Raw genomic sequence first — 23,059 nt, forward strand, 5'->3', positions numbered from 1 at the left:
TGATTAATGCATGATGATATTCTCTTTGTTAGTGTATTATTAGAGTTTTTTTAATTCACTTTTTTGGGGGGAGCTGTGCTGGGTCTTTGTTGCTGTGCATGGACTTTCTCTAGCTGCGGCGAGCGGGAGCAGGGGCTACTCTCTAATTGCGGTAAGTGGGCTTCTCGTTGCAGTGGCTTCTCTTGTTGCAGAGCACAGGCTCTAGATGCACAGGCTCCGTAGTTGTGGTACACAGGCTTAGTTGCTCACGGCATGTGGAATCTTCCCGGACCTGGGGTCGAACCTGTGTCCCCTGCATTGACAGGCAGATTCTTATCCACTGTGCCACCAGGGAGGTCCTTATTAGGGTTTTTGCAGCAATATTTTTAGTGATATTTCATCACATTTATTTTGAACAATCCCTTTTTCTTGATTGATTTTTTCCTCTACCAAATCATCTCTTTCGACCAAGAGTAGAGCTTATATACATACCACAGCCCAGTAACCACACACAGTCCCTGTTCAGTCTAGGATTCCTTTATATGCCATGTTTCAACCCAACCCAAAGGAGCCTTCATACAGCTTACATTCCTTAGCCACAAAAGCCAGTGAGCTGGGAGATGGCCGTCTGCCTAGTTCAGGATCCTTATATAGATCAGTCAGTTCAGCTCAGTCACTCACTCGTGTCCGACTCTTTGCGACCCCATGGACTGCAGCATGCCAAGCCTCCCGGTCCATCACCAACTGCCGGAGCTTACTCAAACTCCTGTCCATTGAGTCGGTGATGCCATCCAACCATCTCATCCTCGTCATCCCCTTCTCCTCCTGCCTTCAATCTTTCCCAGCATCAGGGTCTTTTCAAATGAGTCAGTCCTTCACATCAGGTGGCCAAAGTATTGGAGTTTCAGCTTCAACATCAGTCCTTCCAATGAATATTCGGGACTGATTTCTTTTAGGATGGACTGGTTGAATCTCCTTGCAGTCCAAGGGACTCTCAAGAGTCTTCTCCAACACCACAGTTCAAAACCATCAATTCTTCGGTGCTCAGCTTTCTTTATGGTCCGACTCATACATCCATACATGACTACTGGAAAAACCATAGCCTTGACTAGACAGAACTTTGCTGGCAAAGTAATGTCTCTGCTTTTTAATATGCTGTCTAGGTTGGTCATAGCTTTTCTTCTAAGAAGCAAATGTCTCTTAATTTCATGACTGCAGTCACCATCTGCAGTGATTTGGGAGCCCAAGAAAATAAAGTCTGTCACTGTTTCCATTGTTTCCCCATCTATTTGCCATGAAGTGACGGGACCAGATGCCATGATCTTTGTTTTTTGAATGTTGAGTTTTAAGTCAGCTTTTTCACTCTCCTCTTTCACTTTCATCAAGAGACTCTTTAGTTCCTCTATGCTTTCTGCCATAAGGGTGGTAATATCTGCATATCTGAGATTATTGGTATTTTTCCCAGCAATCTTTATTCCAGCTTGTGCTTCTTCCAGCCTGGCATTTCACATGATGTACTCTGCATATAAGTTAAATAAGCAAGGTGACAATACACAGCCTTGACCTACTCCTTTCTCAATTTGGAACCAGTCCATTGTTCCATGTCTTGTTCTAATGATTGCTTCTTGACCTGCATACAGATTTCTCAGGAAGCACATAAAGTGGTCTGGTACTCCCATCTCTTGAAGAATTTTCCACAGCTTGTTGTGATCTACACAGTCAAAGGCTTTGGCTTAGTCAATAAAACAGAAATAGATGTTTTTCTGGAACTCTCTTGCTTTTTCGATGATCCAGCAGATGTTGGCAATTTGATCCCTGGTTCCTCTGCCTTCTCTAAATCCAGCTTGAACATCTGGAAGTTCCCGGTTCACATGTGTTGAAGGCTTGCTTGGAGAATTTTCAGCATTACTTTGCTAACATATGAGATTAGTGCAACTGTGAGGTAGTTTGAACATTCTTTGGCAATGCCTTTCTTTGGGCTGGAATGAAAACTGACCTTTTCCAGTCCTGTGGCCACTGCTGAGTTCCCCAAATTTGCTGGCATATTGAGTGCAGCACTTTCACAGCATCATCTTTTAGGATTTGAAATAGCTCAACTGGAATTCCATCACTTCCACTAGCTTTGTTCATAGTGATGCTTCCTAAGGCCCACTTGATTTCACATTCCAGGATGTCTGGCTCTAGGTGAGTGATCACACCATTGTGGTTATCTGGGTCATGAAGATCTTTTTTGTATAGTTCTTCTGTGTATTCTTGCCACCCCTTCTTAATATCTTCTGCTTCTGTTAAGTCCGTACCATTTCTGTCCTTTATTGTGCCCATCTTTGCATGAAATATTCCCTTGGTATCTAATTTTCTTGAAGACATCTCTAGTCTTTCCCATTCTATTGTTTTCCTCTATTTCTTTGCATTGATCACTCAGGAAGGCTTTCTTTCTCTCCTTGTTATTCTTTGGAACTCTGCATTAAGATGGATATATCTTTCCTTTTCCCTTTTGCCTTTAGCTTCTCTTCTATTCTCAGCTATTTGTAAAGCCTCCTCAGACAACCATTTTGCCTTTTTGCATTTCTTTTTCTTGGGGATGGTCTTGATCCCTGTCTCCTGTACAATGTCACAAACCTCCATCCATAGTTCTTCAGGCACTCTGTCTATCAGATCTAATCCCTTGTATCTATTTGTCACTTCCACTGTATAATCATAAGGGGTTTGATTTAGGTCATACCTGAATGGTCTAGTGGTTTTTCCTACTTTCTTCAATTGAAGTCTGAATTTTGTAACAAGGAGTTCATGATCTGAGCCACAGTCAGCTCCCAGTATTGTTTTTGCTGACTGTATAGAGCTTCTCTATCTTTGGCTGCAAAGAATATAATCAATCTGATTTCAGTATTGACCATACTTTAAGTGCCTATAAATACCTTCTCAGCAAACTGCCTAAATCCACACTATGACTGTATAAGAGGAGACAGCTTTCACCAAGAATGCAGTAGGGTCCATACCCATATACATATCAGGGCTTAACACACAAGCCCTAGGCCAAAGCAAAGCCTAAACCTTTAACACTATTCAGCAACTATGGAATACACTGTCTTAAGCACTTGGTTTATATGCATGTCAATACAAAACACAGCTTAGCCACACACTACCATTAAGCACAATTGGAAAGACCTCTCAGACCATGGCCTTGACTTTATCTCTGCTCCTGTAAACCATGATACAAATCTCACTCATGTAAGTGCCCAAGCCCTGGAGAAGGAAATGGCAACCCACTCCAGTATTCCTGCCTGGAAAAGTTCATGGACAGAAGAGCCTGGTGGGCTGCAGTCCATGGGGTCACACAGCTGAGCACGCATGCATGAGGTAGGTAGGTGGAGAGAGATGGGTTGGTAGCAATAAACAGATTAAAAAGTGCCCAAGCAAGGACCAACAATTCAACTCTCCACATCACTTTTGTTTACACCTATAGCTTATTTGTGTTTATTGGTATACAATATTCCACTGGATGAATATGGCATGCTTTAACTATTCTCCTCTTGAGGGACAGCTGCTATATATACATATATATACACACACACCCTGGGACACATAAGAATGCATTTATGCTGGATATATCCCTGAATGGAACTGTTCAATCATAAAAATATGTATATTCTCAAATTTAGTAAATAATAACATACTATTTTCTAAAGTGATGGCAATGATTTAAAAGTCCCACTGTTGCTCCATGTTCTTGGCAGCCATTATCAATGTCAGGCTTTTCATTTTCATCAGTTGACTAATATTGCATTGTGGTTTTAATTTGCATTTCCCTGATTAGTTATGAAGTTAAACAACTTTTCAGGTTTTTGTTATCTATTTGGATATACAACTTTGTGGAGTGACTATTCAAGTTTCTAGCTTTTTCTATTGTATTTTCTATCTTTTTTCTTATTGATTTGTAGGAGTTTTTTTTTTTTTTTTTTTTTTTTTTAGGAGTTTTTTATTCATTTTGGAAAATAGCCCTTTTTCTACTAGATTTATTGCAGATACCTACTCCCATTCTGTGACTTCTCTTTTCATCTTATGGTATTTTCTGATGAAAAGTATTTCTTAATTTTAAAGCATTCAAACTCATCAATACTTTCTTTTATGATTAGAACTTTATATGACTTTTTAAAGAATGATTTTCTTACTCCCAAATTTTCCCTTTATTACCTTATAAAATCTTTACTGTTTAGTCTTTTACATTTGGATCTTTAATCTACTCAGCAGTGATTTTGTGTATGGTATGAGGTAGGGGGTCCAATTTCTGCTCTGTAATGCCATCTTGCTGATACAGTGTGCACATATGGAGTAGTCTGTTTCTGGGCTCTCTGTTCTGCTTCACTGGCTTATTATCTTTCTTTGTTTTAATATCACACTATTATCATAAAAAAATCTACAAATGATAAGGGCTGGAAAGGATGTGGGAAAAAGGGAACCCTCCTACACTGTTGGTGGAAATGTAAATTGGTGCAGCCACTATGGAGAACAGTATGGAGGTTCCTTAAAAAACTAAAAATAGAGCTTCCATGTGATCCAGCAATCCCACTCCTGGGCATAGAACTGAAGAAAATCATACTCGAAAAGACATGTGCACCCCAGTGTTCATAGCAGCACTATTTACAATAGCCAAGACATGGAAGCAACCTAAATGTCCACCAACAGATGAATGGATAAAGAAGATGTGGTATACAGTGGAATATTATTCAGCCATAAAAAAGAATGAAATAATGCCATTTGTAATGACATGGGTGAACCTAGTGATTGTCTTATGGGGGTGAAGTCAGACAGAGAAAGACAAATATCATATGATATCACTTATATGTGGAATCTAAAAAATGGTACAACTGAATTTATTTACAGTAGAGTCACAGATGTAGAAAACATAATTATGGTTACCAGGAGGGAAAGTTGAGGTGGGAGGGGAGAGATAAACTGGGAGATTGGGATTGACATATACACATTACTTCATATAAAATAGATAACTAATAAGAACCTACAATTATAGCATGGGGAATTCTACTCAATACTCTGTAATGACCTATATGGGAATAGAATCTAAAAATGAATGGATATATGTATATCCAATTCACTCTGCTATACAGCTAAAACTAACATAACGTTGTAAATCAACTATACTCCAATAAAAATTAATTTTTACAGTACCTCAAAAATGTATCACATGATTAATCAACATAGCTTTAAAATAAGTCTTGGTATCTGGTCAAGCAATTCCTCCCACCCTGTTCTTCATGAGTGCCTTGGCCCTATGGGTTTCCATATAGATCTTTAGATCAGCTTGTCAAGTTCCACAAAGAAAAGCTTCTGGGGTTTTAACTGTAATTGCATTGAATCTATAGATCATTTGAATTTTTGGGGTTGATTTGCAACCTGTGGAATACCCCAGGTGAAATTTGAAACTAGACCCTGTCCACAGAGGACAAGGGGAGACCAACAAAAGAGGCAGACCACTCCAGATTGATTGAGTGGACTTCCAACAATATTTTGTCTTCTAATCCATGAATACAATATATCTCGTCATTTGTTTAGATCTTCTTTAATGTTTCTTAATAAGGTTTTATATTTTTATCTATAGAGTATGTAAGTTTTTCCATTTGTATTTGTTTTAAGGTTTTTTTCAACATTTTACTATGAAATTTTTCAGAAATATAGAAAAAGTGAAAGAATTTTACAGTAAACACCCATATACACACCACCTTGATTTTACCAGGAACATTTCACTATACTTGCTTTATTATGTATTTATTCATCTCTTTTGGAGAAGGAAATGGCAATCCATTCCAGTATTCTTGCCTGGAGTACCCCCGTGGACAGAGGAGACTGGCAGGCTGCAGTCCATGAGGTTGCAAAGAGTTGGACACGACTGAGTGACTAACACACACATTCATCTCTTTATCTTTCTATCCATCCATTAATCCATGTTATTTTGGGTGTATTTCAAAGTAAATTACAGACATCAGTACAGTTACCCCTAAATTCTATAACATAGTATCCAAGTGTTTTTCTTTTTTAGGATGCTACTGGCATATTGTAACTTTGTTAAATTTTTCTTTTTGTTGCCATTATGTGGAGGAAAACTGTATCTTGTATGCAAATATCTTCTATCCAGCATTCTTGTTGAATAGTCTCACTAACCCTAATCATTGATTTGTATTACTTTTGGAATGTTTACATACAGAGTCAGGTCATGTACAAATAATGAAAATTCTTGTCATCTCAAAACCTTATATCATTCTTCCCCTTCCTGCACTGCACGAGACCTTCACTATAACATTAATTAGAAATGGTGATGATGGGGGCATCTTTGTCATGTTCATGATCTCAATTGCTCATCATTAAATATGATGAGGGGTATAAATTTTTTTCAAGATCTTTATCAAAGACATTCGCTTTTCTCTATTTTACTATTAGCTTTTGTCATGAATGGATATTGAATTTTATTATTCTGCATCTTCTGAGATTGCCATGTGTTTTCCCTTTTTAATCTGTTAGTATGGGCAATTAAAAATTGACTCCCTAACATCAAAATACCCTTGAATTTCTGAGAATAAACCCAACTTATTCAAGATATAATATCCTTTCCACCACATATTGCTGGACTTGGTTTGCCAAATCTCGGCTTCTATGTTCATGAATGAGATTGGCCTGTCATTTGCCTTTCTCAAACTGTCCTTGTTGTTGGGTTCTGGTACCAAGGTTATAGAAGCCTCATAAAAGGAGTTGGGCATCTTATTTCTAGTCTGTAGAAGAGATTGGAGCTATTTCTTCTTCAAATATTTAATAGAACTCAATTGTGAAGCCCTTTATACCTAGAACTTTTATATTATTTGAGTTTTCTATTTTTATACTGTATCAACATTCAAAAGTTGTGTTTTCAGAAAATTCATTTTACTTAACTGTTAAAATGTATGACATAAAGCTGATCATGATATTCTTTTATTATCTAAATATCTTCTAGATCTTGAACTAATAAACTGCTCACTATATTAGTAGCTCTCTGAAGGTTTGAAAAGTATCTTTTTACATGCTTTGTCTGCCATTTTTACTTGTTCTTCAGAAGGAAAGTTGATCTGAATTACCTGATCTGCCTTTACCTGGTGTGGAAGACATTAAGCAGTTCTTCATTTAAGATTTCAGGCATGGAGAAGGAAATGGCAACCCACTCCAGTATTCTTGCCTGGAAAAGTCCATGGACAGAGGAGTCTGGCGGGCTGAAGTCCATGGGATTACATGACTGAGCATGTGTGCACAAGGGTGAAGGGAAATGGGTTGGTAGCAATAAAGTGGTAGAACTAAAAAAAAAAAAAAAAAAAAAGATTTCAGGCATATGTTTCAGAGCTGTACAAAGTCAGCCTAGTGGGCACAACAGAAGTGGTGCCTTGGACACTATTAATTTCATAATGTGGTGCTTCCCAATCTTTTTCTTTTCATGGTACTCATAGAAACTGATATTTAGGGCACCCTGTCGTAAATGGATAGACAGTTCATGGCCAAAGACAATCCATCTCGAGGCTCTGCCGCAGTAGTCCTTGCATAGCCATCCTGAGGACTAAGGGGGGGGGGACAATACCTCAGAACTCTTAGAACCCAGAAGGGGCACAAAATTTAGGCAACTTTTTCCTAACTCTCCCTTTTTTCCCCTCCCCAGTTCATAGTTCTCCCCTTTGAATTCCCCGTTCAGGAATTATTTGTCCAAAACTACCCCCACCCCATCCTTGGAATCCATGCCCTCTCTCCACAAGAAAATAAAGTCTTCACTCCCCCAGTCCCATGACTCCTGCAAAACCAGCCATTCTGGCTTCCACTGGTTATCAATGACTATCTCCCATGCCCAATTTCTCTTGGCAATACAGGCTGGGAGGGGTGATTTTTGTCCCAGTGCTAAGCATAGGAAAAAAATATTATGGGCTTCTACCTGGTTTAAAGCTGCTGCTTTTTTTCCTTAAAAGCATCTAAAGTCACAGATGACTCTCTACTACTTCACAGAAAGCCTTGGAGCAGAACACACTAAGAGGGGATCTCTCAAATGGGGCTTTATAGCTACAAGTAGATACAGCAGCATATTAAAAAGCAGAGACATTACTTTGCCAGCAAAGGTCCATCTAGTCAAAGATATGGTTTTTCCAGTAGTCATGTATGGATGCGTGAGTTGGACTATAAAGAAAGCTGAGCACCAAAGAATTGATGCTTTTGAACTGTGGTTGGAGAAGACTCTTGAGAGTCCCTTGGACTGCAAGGAGATCCAACCAGTCCATCCTAAAGGAGATCAGTCCTGAATATTCATTGGAAGGACTGATGCTGAAGCTGAAACTCCAACACTTTGGCCACCTGATGCGAAGAACTGACTCATTTGAAAAGACCCTGATGCTGGGACGGATTGAAGGCAGGAGGAGAAGGGATGACAGAGGATGAGATGGTTGGATGGCATCACCGACTGGATGGACATGAGTTTGAGTAAGTTCTGAGAGTTGGTGATGGACCAGGAGGCCTGGCGTGCTGCAGTCCATGGGGTGGCAAAGAGTTGGACACAACTGAGCAACTGAACCGAACTGAGATACAGGAGCAAACTCCTATGCAGCTTCTGCCTAGAATAGAATTCACGTACATACACACAGTGCTTCTCAGGTGGCTCAGCCGTAAAGAATCCACCTGCAGTGCAGGAGCCACAGGAGACACGGGTTTGATCCCTGGGTCGGGAAGATCCCCTGGAGGAGGGCATGGTGGCCCACACCAGTATTCTTGCCTGATGAATCCCATGGACAGGGGAGCCTGGTGGGCTACAGTCTAAGAGTCAGACTGAAGTGACTTAGCACACACTCACATACACACATCAGCCTGTGAGCCAGGAGACACATCCTACTCACACCTGAGCCCATGCCCACAAAATGACTCAGAACACAAGGAGACACCACATGAGTCCTTATCCCATGGCTCAGCAAACAGGAGCAAGCCATAGTCTATATGGTCTGTGTTAGGGCCAACACGGGCACCACCAGCAGTCTCTCACTAAGGCTTGGCCTGTGTCATTCATACATATATATACACACACCAAGCATATCATGGGAAAGCCAGGCCTAAGGCCCAACACTCACTGTTGCTCTAACATGACAAGCAACATGGCGGCCACTGCTGAGAACAGCCCAAGGACATCCACTGCCCAGCATATGCAAACCACGTTGCTATCCCGCAGAAAAACCATTCACAGGAAAAGAGAGCAGAACGTGAGACCCCCAGGCAGACAATTCATCATGTCATCACTGATCACACAACTGAGAAATCTGCCCTCAGATCAGGGCTTCTGTAATGCCCACTATTTAGCACCAAAAGGTGCTCTCCTGGCTCTTATCTGTTGTACCTGGTTGGGGGATGGGACACTGGGTCCCAGCTTCCTCCATGAGCTCCCTCTTCCCCCAGGTCCCTGCCTTCGGCTCCTGCCTCCCCCCACTTCTCTGCACAACCCTGGGCCCTCCCAGGCCCCCATGGACAATGATCTCCGGGCCCCTGAGGACCTTGGCACAGCCCCCAGGTGTCCCTCCCCAGGAAGCCTTGACAGACCCCGCCCCCAGCACCCCGACTCCCCTCTCTAGCCCTGTGTGACCGGCACTCGGGGTGGACGTCTCTCCCCTCCAGATCCGAGGTCCTCGGGAGCAGGAGCCCCCTGTTTCCCCCCGCTGGGTCCTCCCAGCGGGGCTTGGTGTCCGGCTCTGAGCCAGGGCTTGATGCACCCGGCTACCCCTGGAGCCGGAGGGATCCCTGAGACCCCGGGAGAGCAGGAGAGGAGGCGCCCGGCCCCGCACGTGGCTGCGGGGGAAGCTGCTGCGCGGGGTGGGGAGGTCGTCCCATCAGGCCTGCTCCCGGTGAGTGGCCACCGCTAATGAGCCGGTAAGGGCTCCGTAAATGATGGGAGTTGAATCAGCGGAGAGGCGTCCGTGCAGACTCGGCGGTCAGGAGAGGCGTGAAGGGCCCTTGAATCCCGCTGTTAGTGAGGATAATTTGGCAGAAGAGAGCGGCTCGTGGGCGGCGGGAGGGAGAGGCGCCGGCTGCCGGAGACTAAGCAGGAGAGCCCCAGGGTCTCAGGTCAAGTGCAGGGCTCCCCACCCGGGCGTCTGGGCACTGCGGGGGGCCGGCTCTCTCCCTGCGGGCACAGTCCGGGTCCTCTCCACACGAGGGGGGTCCACATTCCCTCACGGGGGCGTGAGGGGCGCTCTTCCCTGTTTCCCCAGAAACCCCACTTTCCATTTTGAAGCCTGGACAGAGCCCTGGGCGGGACAGATGGTCATCCTCGGCGGCGCGGGAAGGCCTGTGGGTCTCTTCCCCTCTGCTGTTTAGAGCAGACGACACTAGTGGGGCCTTGGTCAGAGTCACAGCCCCCCACCCCCAGGATGTGCCAGGGGGGACTGAGGGTCTGCACGGGGCTTGGGGGTGGGCTGAGGGCTGCCTGGAGGTGACATGGATTGGACCTTCTTCCGGAGGGACTGTCCTCGAGGAGCTGGGTCTCAGCTCTGGTTTGGGGTCCCTGTGCTTGGTATATTTATTTATTCAAAAGGGTCTGGAACTGAGCCGGGCCTGAGCCTTGTTTTGGGGACCTTGTGTCCAGCAAGTGTGCACATGAAGTCCTGGGGTTAAGCTGAGACCATTCTGCATGGTGTTGAGCTGGGGCCTCTGTATCTGGATGTGGCTTGAGTCTGTCTTGGTTACTTCCTCATCTTGCCCTCTGGAGGGAGTTAGGCAAAGGTGTGCTGGGTACAGAGTTGTCCATGCTCTGGTCTTAGCAAGGCCAGCCCCCTCAGGGGAATCTGACTGGGTGTCAGGGCCTATTGTCGCACAGTGTTTCTAGCTGACGGTTGGCTACAAACCCAGGTCTGGACACAAACTGATCTGGGAAGTGCTGCCTGTGGGTATGTAAGTGGGTCCCATCCTTGGCAGTGATGTTGTGCCGCGTCTTCTCGGCTGATCATATTTCCTGGGGTATGTGTTAGAGGAAGTGGTGATGGACAGGGAAGACTGGCATCCTGTAGTTCATGGTGTTGCAAAGAGTCGGACGTGACTGAGCAACTGAACTGATCCTGACTATGCTAGAGATAATGGTTTGGACTATGGCTATCCCCTGGCACACTGGGAAGAGGTAGTTTTAAACTGGCCTTTTTTTAGACAGTGGCCTTCTCTGTGTGTGTCTGGCTTCTACCTAACTAATGGCTGACATGCTATTATTTATGATCGAATTCTTGTGGACTGTGCACCCTGAGTTCTGGGCGGGTTTTAAGTGTCCCAATTAGAGCTTTTCCATATTTCCTCAGTAAGAATGGAGAATTTTCTAAAGTGGCAAGGGTGTGGCTGAAGTGAGATTGCTTTAAGCTTCTTGGTAGGGACCAAGCCCTGAGTCTTGGGGTAATTCAACTGGAAGGTCACAAGCAGACTCTGCTAAGGAAGGCAGAGATATGGTCCCAGCTTGTGTTAAGGAAATATACTTTTTCCTTTTTTGAAGGGAGGTACAGTATAGGTTTGTAAGGGTAAAACCAGGGCCTAGGGACGTGTGTTACTCTTCTCAAGTAGCATAGGCCATCATCATTCTGAGAGATAAGTGGAGTGTCCAAGCATTTAAAACATGCTACAGACAGGGAAGCAACCTAAATATCCATCGACAGAGGAATGGATAAAGCATGTGTGTGTGTGTGTGTGTGTGTGTGTGTGTGTGTGTGTGTGTGTACACACACATACATGTATTACTCAACCATTAAAAAAGAATGGAACTTTGCCATTTGCAGCAACATGGATATACTCGGAGGGCATTATGCTAAGTGAAGTAAGTCAGACAAATACTGTATGCTATCACTCATATGTGGAGTCTAAAAAATACAACAAACTAGTGGACATAACAAAAAAGAAACAGACTCACAGATACAGAGAACAAACTAATGGTTGCCAAGGGGGAGGAGGGGTGACAGAAGGAATGGATTAGGAGTTTGGGATTAGCAGATACAAACTATCTACAAATATCTACTAATACAAACTATTATATATAGAATGAATAAACATCAAGGACCTACTGTATAGCACAAGGCACTATATTCAATATTCTATAATAAACCATAATGTTAACAAATATTAAAAATAAATAAAACATGCTACAGAAATAGTTGACACACTATAGCCCATGAAAGTGAAAGTCACTCAGTCATGTCCAACTCTTTGGGATCCCATGGACTATATAGTCCATGGAATACTCCAGGCCAGAATACTGGAGTGGGTAGCTTTTCTCTTCTCCAGGGGATCTTCCCAAGCCCAGGGATCGAACTCAGGTTTCCCATATTGCAGGCAGATTCTTTACCAGCTGAGTCACAAGGGAAGCCCAAGAATATTGGAGTGGGTAGCCTCTCCCTTCTCCAGCGGATCTTCCCAACCCAGGAATCAAACCAGGGTCTCCTGCATTACAGGCAGATTCTTTATCAGCTGAGTTACCAGGGAAGCCTGGTAACCCATGAGCCTATTTTTACGAGTAAAGTTTTATTGGAACACAGCCACACTCGTTTGTTTATATATTGTCTATGGCTGCTTTCTCACCACAACACCAGAGCTGAGTAATTGGGGTAGAGACCACATGGCCCACAAAGCCTCAAATGTTTACTATCTTGCCCTTTACAGAAAAAGTGTTCCAATCCCTGTGGAAAGGACTGTTCCCATTACTTCAGCTTGTCTGAGAGAAGAAAAGCATAAAAATAGAATAAAATTCAGTCTGTGGCCACACTCTTCTCAACAACCTCTTGACTTGGGTTGACATTCTCATCATGTTTTACAGATGAGGAAACTGAGATACAGAGGGGTAAAGTGACACAGCCAGAAGGTGCCCAAGCCAAGACCTAAACCTGGGCAGGCTGGCTTTATCAGACTGGCTAGCTATTGGGTTGGCTAAGATCCCCTGAAGAAGGAAATGGCAACCCACTCCAGTACTCTTGCCTAGAAAATTCTATGGATGGAGGAGCCTGGTGGGCTACAGTCCATGGGGTCACAAAGAGTCAGACACGACTGAGTGACTTCACTCACTCAAAAGTTCGTTTGGGTTTTTCCCTAACATCATACAGACAATCTCAAACAAACTTTTTGGCCAACCCAATACTACATGGAACTACCTCCTTTGTAGAGCAAAGCTAGGAATACAGACTTCATTAGGCCTCCAAACTCCTAGTGTCACCATGATTTCAGAGCACCCATGAGGCCTCTGCCTGTGGCTGGACTGAAGAAACATACTCCCAGAACACCACTGGGGACTAGCAGACAGATAATTTAATTACACTACTCTTTCCATCATGTCTGCTTTCCTTGGTCATGTCTGGGGTGCAGCCCCCTCCCCCCATTCTCCTCTCCTCAACTGTATTTGTCACATAGAGAAGAGTACAAAACATTTCATAATTAGCACCCCCACCATGAAATTCTAGAATTTTCTTATACGTGCTTCAGAATTTCAGTTATTAAGAAATAAAATATAGCCCCAGTTGGAGCTCCCTCTGTACTTCTGGATCTCTTTATCTTCCCACTCCAGAGGTAACTACTACACTGAAATTGGAGTTTGTCTTTCCCAGGCATGCCAGAACTCTTTACGAGCCTGCCCTCTTTAAAAATGTCATCATCCAGTATGGGCAAGAAATACAAGTTCCTCAAGTTCATTTATAGTCTCCCCAGTTGCTCCTCTTCTCACCTCTGATGAGGTATCCTTTGAACCTTTGTTTGGAGTCCAGTGTCTTTGTTCTCCAGGATCCTGATCTACTCATAGGTGTGGCTGTCAGGCTAGACAGAGGGATGGAGGTAAACAGAACTGGAGTGATGACTGAGTTATTTGTCTGACACAAATAAGCACTTCCCATCTCACCTGTCACATCCTGTCACCACTCACAAGGCTGAAGCAAATATAACAGGGGTACTTGCCCTGAGGGCCTTTGCTCAGTGTTCCAGAGTGAACTGGGCAAGGTTATCCAGAACAGATGAAAACATCTTGGTCCATGGGATGAGGGAGGAAGGGAAGCCAGAAGTCACAAGTAAGAAGCAGTGATAAGCATCAGTTTCCAAAGATGACCTTCAGTTTTACATAAGAAAATGGGGTTATGAGATGATAAGGTCAGAAACCAGTCAGAAAATAAAATGCAATGTAGGTTGAGGCAAAGAGTTTAAGACCTAGGTGGGACTTCCCTGGTGGTCCAGTGGCTAAGACTCCACACTCCCAACGCAGGGGATCTGAGTTTTATCCCTGGTCAGGAAACTAGATCCCACATGCTGTAACTAAGAGCTTGCATGCTGCAACTAAGACCTGGCCCAGCCAAATAAATAAATTAAAAATTAATATTAAAGACCTAGGCTGTGATGAGAAAAGAGTAACGGGAACCTGTGGGGCATTTCCTTTCATGATTTGCTCCTCTCGATGTGTTCTCCACACTGCGTGGTGCCTGCGTGCTCAGTCACTTCAGTCGTGTCTGACTCTGCGATGCTATGGACCACAGCCCACCAGGCTCCTCTATCCATGGGATTCTCCAGGCAAGAATACTGGAGTGAGGTGCCATTTCCTTCTCCAGGAGATCTTCACGACCCAAGGATCACACTCTCTTAAAGTCTCCTGCAGTGGGAGGCAGGTTATTTACCACTAGCGCCACCTGGGAAGCCTCACTCTGCTCTGTACCAGCCCATATATATTGACGGTAAGATGTTATAGAAAAATCCAAATGAACTTTTTGGCCAACCCAATGCATCAGTGAGCTCCGTTGCCTCTGGTTTCCAGTTCAGCTTGGCCAATGGGGAAGACTGGCAAGAAATGGCAAGAATGCAGAAGAATGAAACTGGGGTACTTATTTCTATGATTTTTTTTCCTGAGAGGTGTCTAGAGGCAAGCTGGCTCTTTCTGCCACCTGAAGGTCATAGCTCTTCTTGTCTGGTAACCCTTGTCACCTGCTGCTTGCTCTCTCTACCACCCAAGTTCAAGAAACCACTCTCTCCCTTTGCTGCTTCAGGTTTAAGAGTGTCAACAGCCTTGCTAGCCTCGGGTTTGGAATATCACTTGTGGATTCTCTGTACCCTATCTAAATTTTGTAAATAGATGCCTTATCAAATGATTCTTTCAAAACATTTGAGTGTGCCATCTGTTCCTGCTGGATGTTTTAACTGACACAGGTTTATTCATATATTACTGAGAAAAATTCCTGAAGAATTAATTCCATTACTTCTATTAATGACAAGTCAACAGCACTAACTTTCAATTCAAGAAGGAGGTATTAATGCATAGACTCTCTGATAATTTTGTGAAACCACAAAATGTATACACTCAAATTTCCTAAAGAAATAATTTCCAGGAACCCTGAGCCTTATGCCCAGGAATCTATTATATTTTTCTTGAAATTTTGAATTTTTCAAAAGTAATCTCTGATGTACTTACTTGTCTTATGTCTGTCTCCCCTACTGGACTGTAACGTCCAGGACACCAGGACACTGTTTTGTTCACTACTGTATCCTCAGTGACCAGGACAATACCACTCCAATAGTAGATACTCAACAAATTTTTTTTAATTTAATGAATGATTGTATTATGGTTCTTTGATAGTCAAAAGCAGTGCTAAAAACAGGGACTTCCCTGGTGGTCCAGTGCTGAGACTCCATACTCACAATGCAGGGGGTCGGGTTTGATCCCTGCTCTGGGAACTAGATCTCACACGCAACTAAAGATCCCACAAGCCGCAAGGAAGCTGGACGATCCCGTGTGCCACAGCTAAGACCAGGTGCAGCCAAATAAATAAATAAAGAGCTTAAAAAAAAAGCAGTACTAAAAACAATTACCCATCATGGCGTACTGATGAGTCATTTTCTTAATTAGAGGCAGGTGTGATGGAGCAGGCACTTGTTTGGATAGTTGCCTCTGTGAATCATGTGACCTCTTTGGGACTTACAATCATACCTTTCTGTGAAGGTGGTATGGGAGTGTTCACAAATTTTTCAGGGTGTCTGCTCAATTATAGAAATAACAGGAAATGGTAAATTTCAACACAGGCTGTGCAACACAGTTTGGGCTTTAAAACTTCAACACAACCAGCATAACACAGTTTGGGCTTTACTTTAGGAAAGCCTTAACATACTCAGAACTGAGGAATCCATGATATTTCCTGTGCAGAAGTATGCCTGTAATGTCAAACCAACCCCTGAAGGCAAGAGGCGATAACATCAAGAAACCTATAAATGGTTTTGCTGTGAGCACCAGCAAACGTTTCTTAACTTGCTTGAACCTCTAACACATCACCCAGGAGATTAACCCTTATCAGTACACCCTTTGCAGGGAATGCATTTGCTAATGCTTATGGTCAATCAATAAGCATGCATAGCATACCTACCATTTGTCCTGTCCTGTGAAGGCATGCTCCCTGGAAATGATGAATCATAGTCCATATCTGTGATTGCTCATAGACTAGTGGAGCCACAATCACAATATAAGTACTCTGATAAAGGCGTTATTTTATGATTTTTTAAACTTTTTATTTGGAGATAATTTCAAACATACAGCAAGAGTGCTAGAACAAGAATAGTGTAAAGAGGAGGGGTGGGATCAATTGGAAGGTGGGGATTGACATATATATATAGTCACTCAATTGTGTCCGACTCTTTGTGACCCCATGGACTGTGGCCCACCAGGCTCCTCTGTCCATGGGGATTCTCCAGGCAAGAATACTGCAGTGGGTTGCCATTTCCTCCTCCAAGGGATCTTCCCAACCCAGGGATCAAACCCACATCTCCTGCACTTCAGGCGGATTCGTTACTGGTGAAGTCCTGTAAAGCAACTAGATGCCAATAATTAACGTTCGCGCTTTCCCCTGAAAAAAAAAAAAAAAAAAAGAATAAAGAACAGTTATAAACCTTTTTGTCGGTTCAAAACCTCTGGAGCTCCCCAGCTGAAATCTGAGATTGGCGCCTTGTCCTCAGAGGGCAAGGAGAAACCAAACAAAGAAGCAGACCACCCCAGACTGGTAGGAGGAGGTTTTATAAGTCAGGGAACTTACATAGGAGGCTCATCTTGGATGGTCCCCAAACAAACCCATCTCCACACCCACGTGCCAGAATCTTAAAAGTTTACATAGAGGCCCACACTGGGCTCAGTCACTTATTCAGTCTAGGTGGTCTCAATACCTCACTCTCTCAGAGCTCTGGCCTTGAATCGCCTCTGGCTATGGGAGCAGTGGGCAGAATGCACGTTCCAAGCAAGCAGGGGAGGGGGTAAGAAGCCTCCCATTGCTCGTCCAACCCCAGAGCATCTTTACCCCAGATTCGCTTGTTAAGTTTTTACCCCATGTGCTTTATCATTTGTATGATCTACCTATCTCTCTCTCTTTTCTCCTGAACTGTTGGGGAGAATTATATATCATTGCCTTTCACCCCTAAATACTTCAGTGCATATTTCTGAAGAGTATGGTAATATTCTCTTACTTTAACCACAATCCAATTATCAACTTCAGAAATTTACATTGATACAACATTTTATTATTTTTGGCCACTCCACACAGCTTGTGGGATCTTAGCTCTCTGACCAAGGATTGGACCCTTGCCCCCTGCAATGGAAGGCAGAGTCCTAACCACTGGACCATAAGGGAATTTCCATGATACAATACTTTAATCTATCATCCCATATTCCAATTTTAGCAGTTGACCTAATAATGTCCTTTAAGTATTCCCTTACCCCACCCCGGTACAGGAGCCTGTCTAGGGTCAGATATTGCCTTTCGTTGTCACATGGTGGAGGAGGACATTGAGTTGTGACCACCAGTTGGCTGGTAAGCTGGTCAAGGGCTACCAGTGTCAGGATTAAGGCATCTATGGTGCCAAATTTAAGGAGACACCAGTGAGTTCCGCCTGGAGGAGTTTGACAGGTGAATGGGAATGTACTTAGCAGAGAAGAGAGATGAGGTCATTTGGGACAACGGGAACAGTGGCCACAAGACTAGGAAGCATGAAGAGCATGGTGAGAAGTGCGATGTAATCATACTATAGAGTATTTGTTAGGGAGGGCCTGAAAATGAGACTGATAAAGTAAGTTGAGACCAGGTGTAAATTGCCTTAGTGTTATAAGCCTGCACTGGACTTTACCCTATAGGCAGTAAAAACGTTGAAGATTCTTTTCACATCCTGGATTGCTTAACTCACTTGGTTATCAAATTCCATCAACTCCACTTCTACACTGGCTTCCCTTGAAGGGTTCCCCCCCCCCACCCTTGAAGGGTTTTAATCAGAGGAGTAACATGATTATAATATTTTTTAATGAGATGAAACCGGCAACATTGTATAAACTAGACTGGCAGGATGAGTGATAAGAAAGGTGAAACCTAAGTCAGGTGAGGAGGCTAATCAAGCGAGAGGTGATAAAAACTGAATTGAGAAAACAGTAGCAGAAAGGGGGAAATGTTTATGAGATAGAATTAGTTAAGACTTGGGTACTGTGAGAGGGTTTCAACCTGAAATGGAACCGGAGGATTGGGAATAGAGAATCCCAGGCATGTGTCCTCAGAAGAATGGAACTTAACCGAGAGACTGATTTCCCATAAATGCCTGACTTCCAGAGGACAGAGACCTATCTCCTGACCAACGAACATCTCTCCCCATCCTCAAGCCAGTGAACTTGCTGCTTGGGCTCTGGCTGGACATCCTCCTCTTTGCACTCCTTGCCCAGAAATGCCGCCCACCCTGAACCCTCAAGGGACTCACCTGTAGCTTGATACAGCTTGCATTTCTTGAACTGTAATTTCTCTGCTATTCCCAAATAAACTAAATTTCTGGTAAATTGAGGCTGTCTCAGTTTACCTTTTTATTTACGTTGACCATATTGATTATATGTAGAGTCTAGAGAAGTCCAGGATGACTTTTCAGTTTCAGGCTTGAAGGACTGGGTGAGAAGAGTTGCCTTTTAAGAAGTGGGGGAAATGGTAGAAGTAAGTTTGAGTGGAAAAAGAAGTACTGTTTTAGACATGAGTTCAAGTTGGCCAAAGGATATCCAATTAGAAGTTTTCATGAAAAGGTTTTGAAATAATGTCTCAGTGAAACTTGGACAGCTTCCCTTTTCTGAGTTCCTTCTGCCTTCACAATCAAGATGAAATCAGGAACTTTAGGTAAAATGTTTGTTTCACCAAGTCATGTCTGGGAGTCACCAGGAGATATTTCTTTTTTTTTTTTTAATTGTTTAGTTTTTATTTCATAATCATAAATTTAACTTTGCAATCCAGCTAAACTTGGAGGGGGATAAAGAAAATATGGAACCCAAAGAACTGTAGCGAGAGCACAAAGATTATGGGATATTTCGAGCAGATGGGGGTGAAAGGGTGCTCTCCTGGGCTATAGAAGGAATGGTCTGGTGGTTAAGTAAAACACAAGTCAAATTTATTAGATTTGTCCACAGTCAGCAATGGTGGTCTTCTTGCTGGTCTTGCCATTCCTGGACCCAAAGCGCTCCATGGCTTCCACAATATTCATGCCCTCTTTCACCTAGCCAAAGACCACATGCTTGTCATCCAACCACTCAGTCTTGGCAGTGCAGATGAAAAACTGGGAACCGTTTGTGCTGGGGCCAGCATTTGCCATGGACAAGATGCCAAGACCTGTATGCTTCAGGATGAAATTCTCATCATCAAATTTCTCGCCATAGATGGACTTGCCACCAGTACCATTATGGCGTGTGAAGTCACCACCCTGGCACATGAATCCCGGAATTAGTCTGTGAAAGCAGGAACCTTTATAACCAAATCCTTTCTCCCCAGTGCTCAGAGCACGAAAGTTTTCTGCTGTCTTTGGAACTTTGTCTGCAAACAGCTCAAAAGAGGCGCGGCCCAAGGGCTCGCCATTGACAGCGATGTCGAAGAACATGGTGGGGTTGACCATGGCTAGACAGCAAGGAAGGCTCCGGGGTGGCGGCGTCTGCAAGGCCCCCAGGAGATATTTCTAACATCCTCATGAACCTCTCTTTCAGCTGTCATTACCTTATGGCACCCACCATTCTCCTCACTTGCCTCAGCCCTCTCATTGATATCCACTGTTCAATTAAACACCTAAAGAGTATTTCACCTTTGCCATAGCTACGTGTCCACTGTCAAAGTATAATTTTTAGAAAACTGAAAATGTGACAAGGAGAACCTACTGTATAGCGCAGAGATCTCTACTCAGTGCTCTGTGGTGACCTAAATGGGAAGGAAATCTAAAAACAAGAGAGGATATATGTATACACATAACTGATTCACGTTGCTGTAGAACAGAAATTAATGCAACAGTGTAAAGCAGCGAAACTCTAATACAAATGTTTAAAAATGTGTGACATACAAAATATAGAATAAGCCCCTATAAATATTTAACTCATTAATGAGGAGACAGCAGTCTGGTAAGTTGGTTCAAAGGAGATTTTTGATGTCCCTGGTGGTCCAGTGGCTAAGAATTCACTTGCCAATGCAGAGGACATGGGTTCAATCCCTGGTCTGGGAAGATCCCACATGCTGGGGAAACCGAGCCGGTACACCACAAGTACTGAAGCCTCTACACCCTAGAGCCCACGCTTTGTGTCAAGAGAAGCCACTGCACAGTAGTGATGACCCAGTACAACAAATAAATAAACAAAGGAGAATCTGAAAGAAAGTGCATATAGGCACTCAAATAAATAATTCTAAAGTAAAATGATGGAGTTTGATTTCAATACAATACTGTTTAATGTCCTATAGGGAAATGCAACTGTTAGCCTGGAGGCCGTCATTTCTATTTGACAGAAGCATTTGCATCTCTACAAACAGTCTGCAAGTTAACAGAGACTTCAGAGAGACTTGGCTGTAATCAATAGTAAATAGTAAGTCAAACAAAACATATCCCTCTAGACAAATAATCTTTGGGCAGCCTGTTAGACTGTAACATGGAAACGACATCCTTTTGCCTTACTTCCAAGTTTTTCATAATTTTCATCACACAGAACATCTGTGTTGAGTATAGGCTCCTTATATCACTGAAGCTGCAAATGATTGAGGTGTCAGGGTAGTGCTCCCCTCCCATGTTATTACACCTCTGCTGGGAACCAGATCCACCAGCTTATGCCATTAGCCTTTCTCCATATAGGGCTCAAACATGTGTCTCTGAGGCTGGGCAAGGGAATCAACATCCCAGCATTGTCTGGGTACCATCTTCTTTATTTTCATGTCTCCCCAGGTGCCCATGCAAACCTTTACACAGGTGCCCTGAGCAATTTGATACTGATGCAAAAAATATCTTTGTGTTGCCTGCCCCTCCAGGTTATGAGAAGACATGCCCAGACATGGTTGAATTCTGGCCATGGGAACAATTAACATGGACCAGGAGACCCACAATAGTCATTTTCTTAGATGATTACTGACATTCCAGGAGATCATGAAGGATGCCAAATAGTTGACTTGGGAACAGTGCAAGCAAAGGAAACACCCAGTACTCTCACTGCCCTACAAAGGACGAAAATGACATCTTGATTGATCACTCTCTCTGCTTCAGATATGATTGCTTACTGCCATGAAGTAGCTCTATACAGTCAGCAGAAACAAGACTGGGAGTGGACTGTGGCTCAGATCATGAACTTCTTATTGCCAAATTCAGACTTAAATTGAAGAAAGTGGGGAAAACCACTAGACCATTCAGGTATGACCTAAATCAAATCCCTTATGACTGACTATATGGTGGAAGTGAGAAATAGATTTAAGGGACTAGATCTGATAGACAGAGTGCCTGATGAACTATGGACGGAGGTTCGTGACATTGTACAGGAGGCAGGGAGCAAGACCATCCCCAAGAAAAAGAAATGCAAAAAAGCAAAATGGCTGTCCGAGGAGGCCTTACAAATAGCTGTGAAAAGAAGAGAAGTGAAAAGCAAACAAGAAATGGAAAGATATACCCATTTGAATGCAGAGTTCCAAAGAATAGCTAGGAGAGATAAGAAAGCCCTCCTCAATGATCAATGCAAAGAAATAGAGGAAAACAATAGAATGGGAAAGACTAGAGATGTCTTCAAAAATTAGATACACCAAGGGAACATTTTGCAAAGATGAGCTCAATAAAGGACAGAAATGGTACAGACCTAACAGAAGCAGAAGATATTAAGAAGAGGTGGCAAGAATACACAGAAGAACTGTACAAAAAAGATCTTCACGACCCAGATAATCACGAAGGTGTGATCACTCACACTCACCTAGAGCTGGACATCCTGGAATGTGAAGTCAGGTGGGCATTAGGAAGCATCACTATGAACAAAGCTAGTGGAGGTGATGGAATTCCAGTTGAGCTATTTCAAATCCTAAAAGATGATGCTGTGAAAGTGCTGCACTCAATATGCCAGCACATTTGGAAAACTCAGCAGTGGCCACAGGACTGGAAAAGGTCAGTTTTCATTCCAATTCCAAAGAAAGGCAATGCCAAAGAATGCTCAGACTACCACACAACTGCACTCATCTCACACGCTAATAAAGTAATGCTCAAAATTCTCCAAGCCAGGCTTCAGCAATATGTGAACTGTGACCTTCCAGATGTTCAGGCTGGTTTTAGAAAAGGCAGAGGAGTGCTCGCTTCGGCAGCACATATACTAAAAATTGGAATGATACAGAGAAGATTAGCATGGCCCCTGCGCAAGGATGACACGCAAATTCATGAAGCCTTCCATATTTTCTAACGCATATATATGGAATTTAGAAAGATGGTAATGATAACCCTATACGCAAAACAGAAAAAGAGACACAGATGTACAGAACAGACTTTTGGACTCTGTGGGAGAAGGCGAGGGTGGGATGTTTAGAGAGAACAGCATCGAAACATGTATATTATCAAGGGTGAAACAGATAACCAGCCCAGGTTGGATGCATGAGACAAGTGCTCGGGGCTGGTGCACTGGGAAGACCCAGAGGGATCAGGTGGAGAGGGAGGTGGGAGGGCGGATCGGGATGGGGAATACATGTAAATCCATGGCTGATTCATGTCAATGTATGGCAAAAACCACTACAATGTTGCAAAATAATTAGCCATCAACTAATAAAAATAAATG

General features: G+C 43.3%; 1 non-coding gene and 1 pseudogene across 1 annotated transcript; one reads left to right on the plus strand and one right to left on the minus strand.

The window, feature by feature from the left end:
* Positions 1 to 19,385: 19,385 nt before the first annotated feature.
* On the minus strand, positions 19,386 to 19,913 carry LOC122689594 (annotated as a pseudogene).
* A 2,666-nt stretch (positions 19,914 to 22,579) lies between these two features.
* Positions 22,580 to 22,687, plus strand: LOC122690998. Its single transcript, XR_006340248.1, has one exon. It is a non-coding gene; the product is annotated as a U6 spliceosomal RNA (small nuclear RNA).
* The last annotated feature ends 372 nt before the right edge of the window (positions 22,688 to 23,059 follow it).

This window comes from Cervus elaphus, chromosome X, assembly GCF_910594005.1.
Source record: "Cervus elaphus chromosome X, mCerEla1.1, whole genome shotgun sequence".
NCBI lineage: Eukaryota > Metazoa > Chordata > Mammalia > Artiodactyla > Cervidae > Cervus > Cervus elaphus.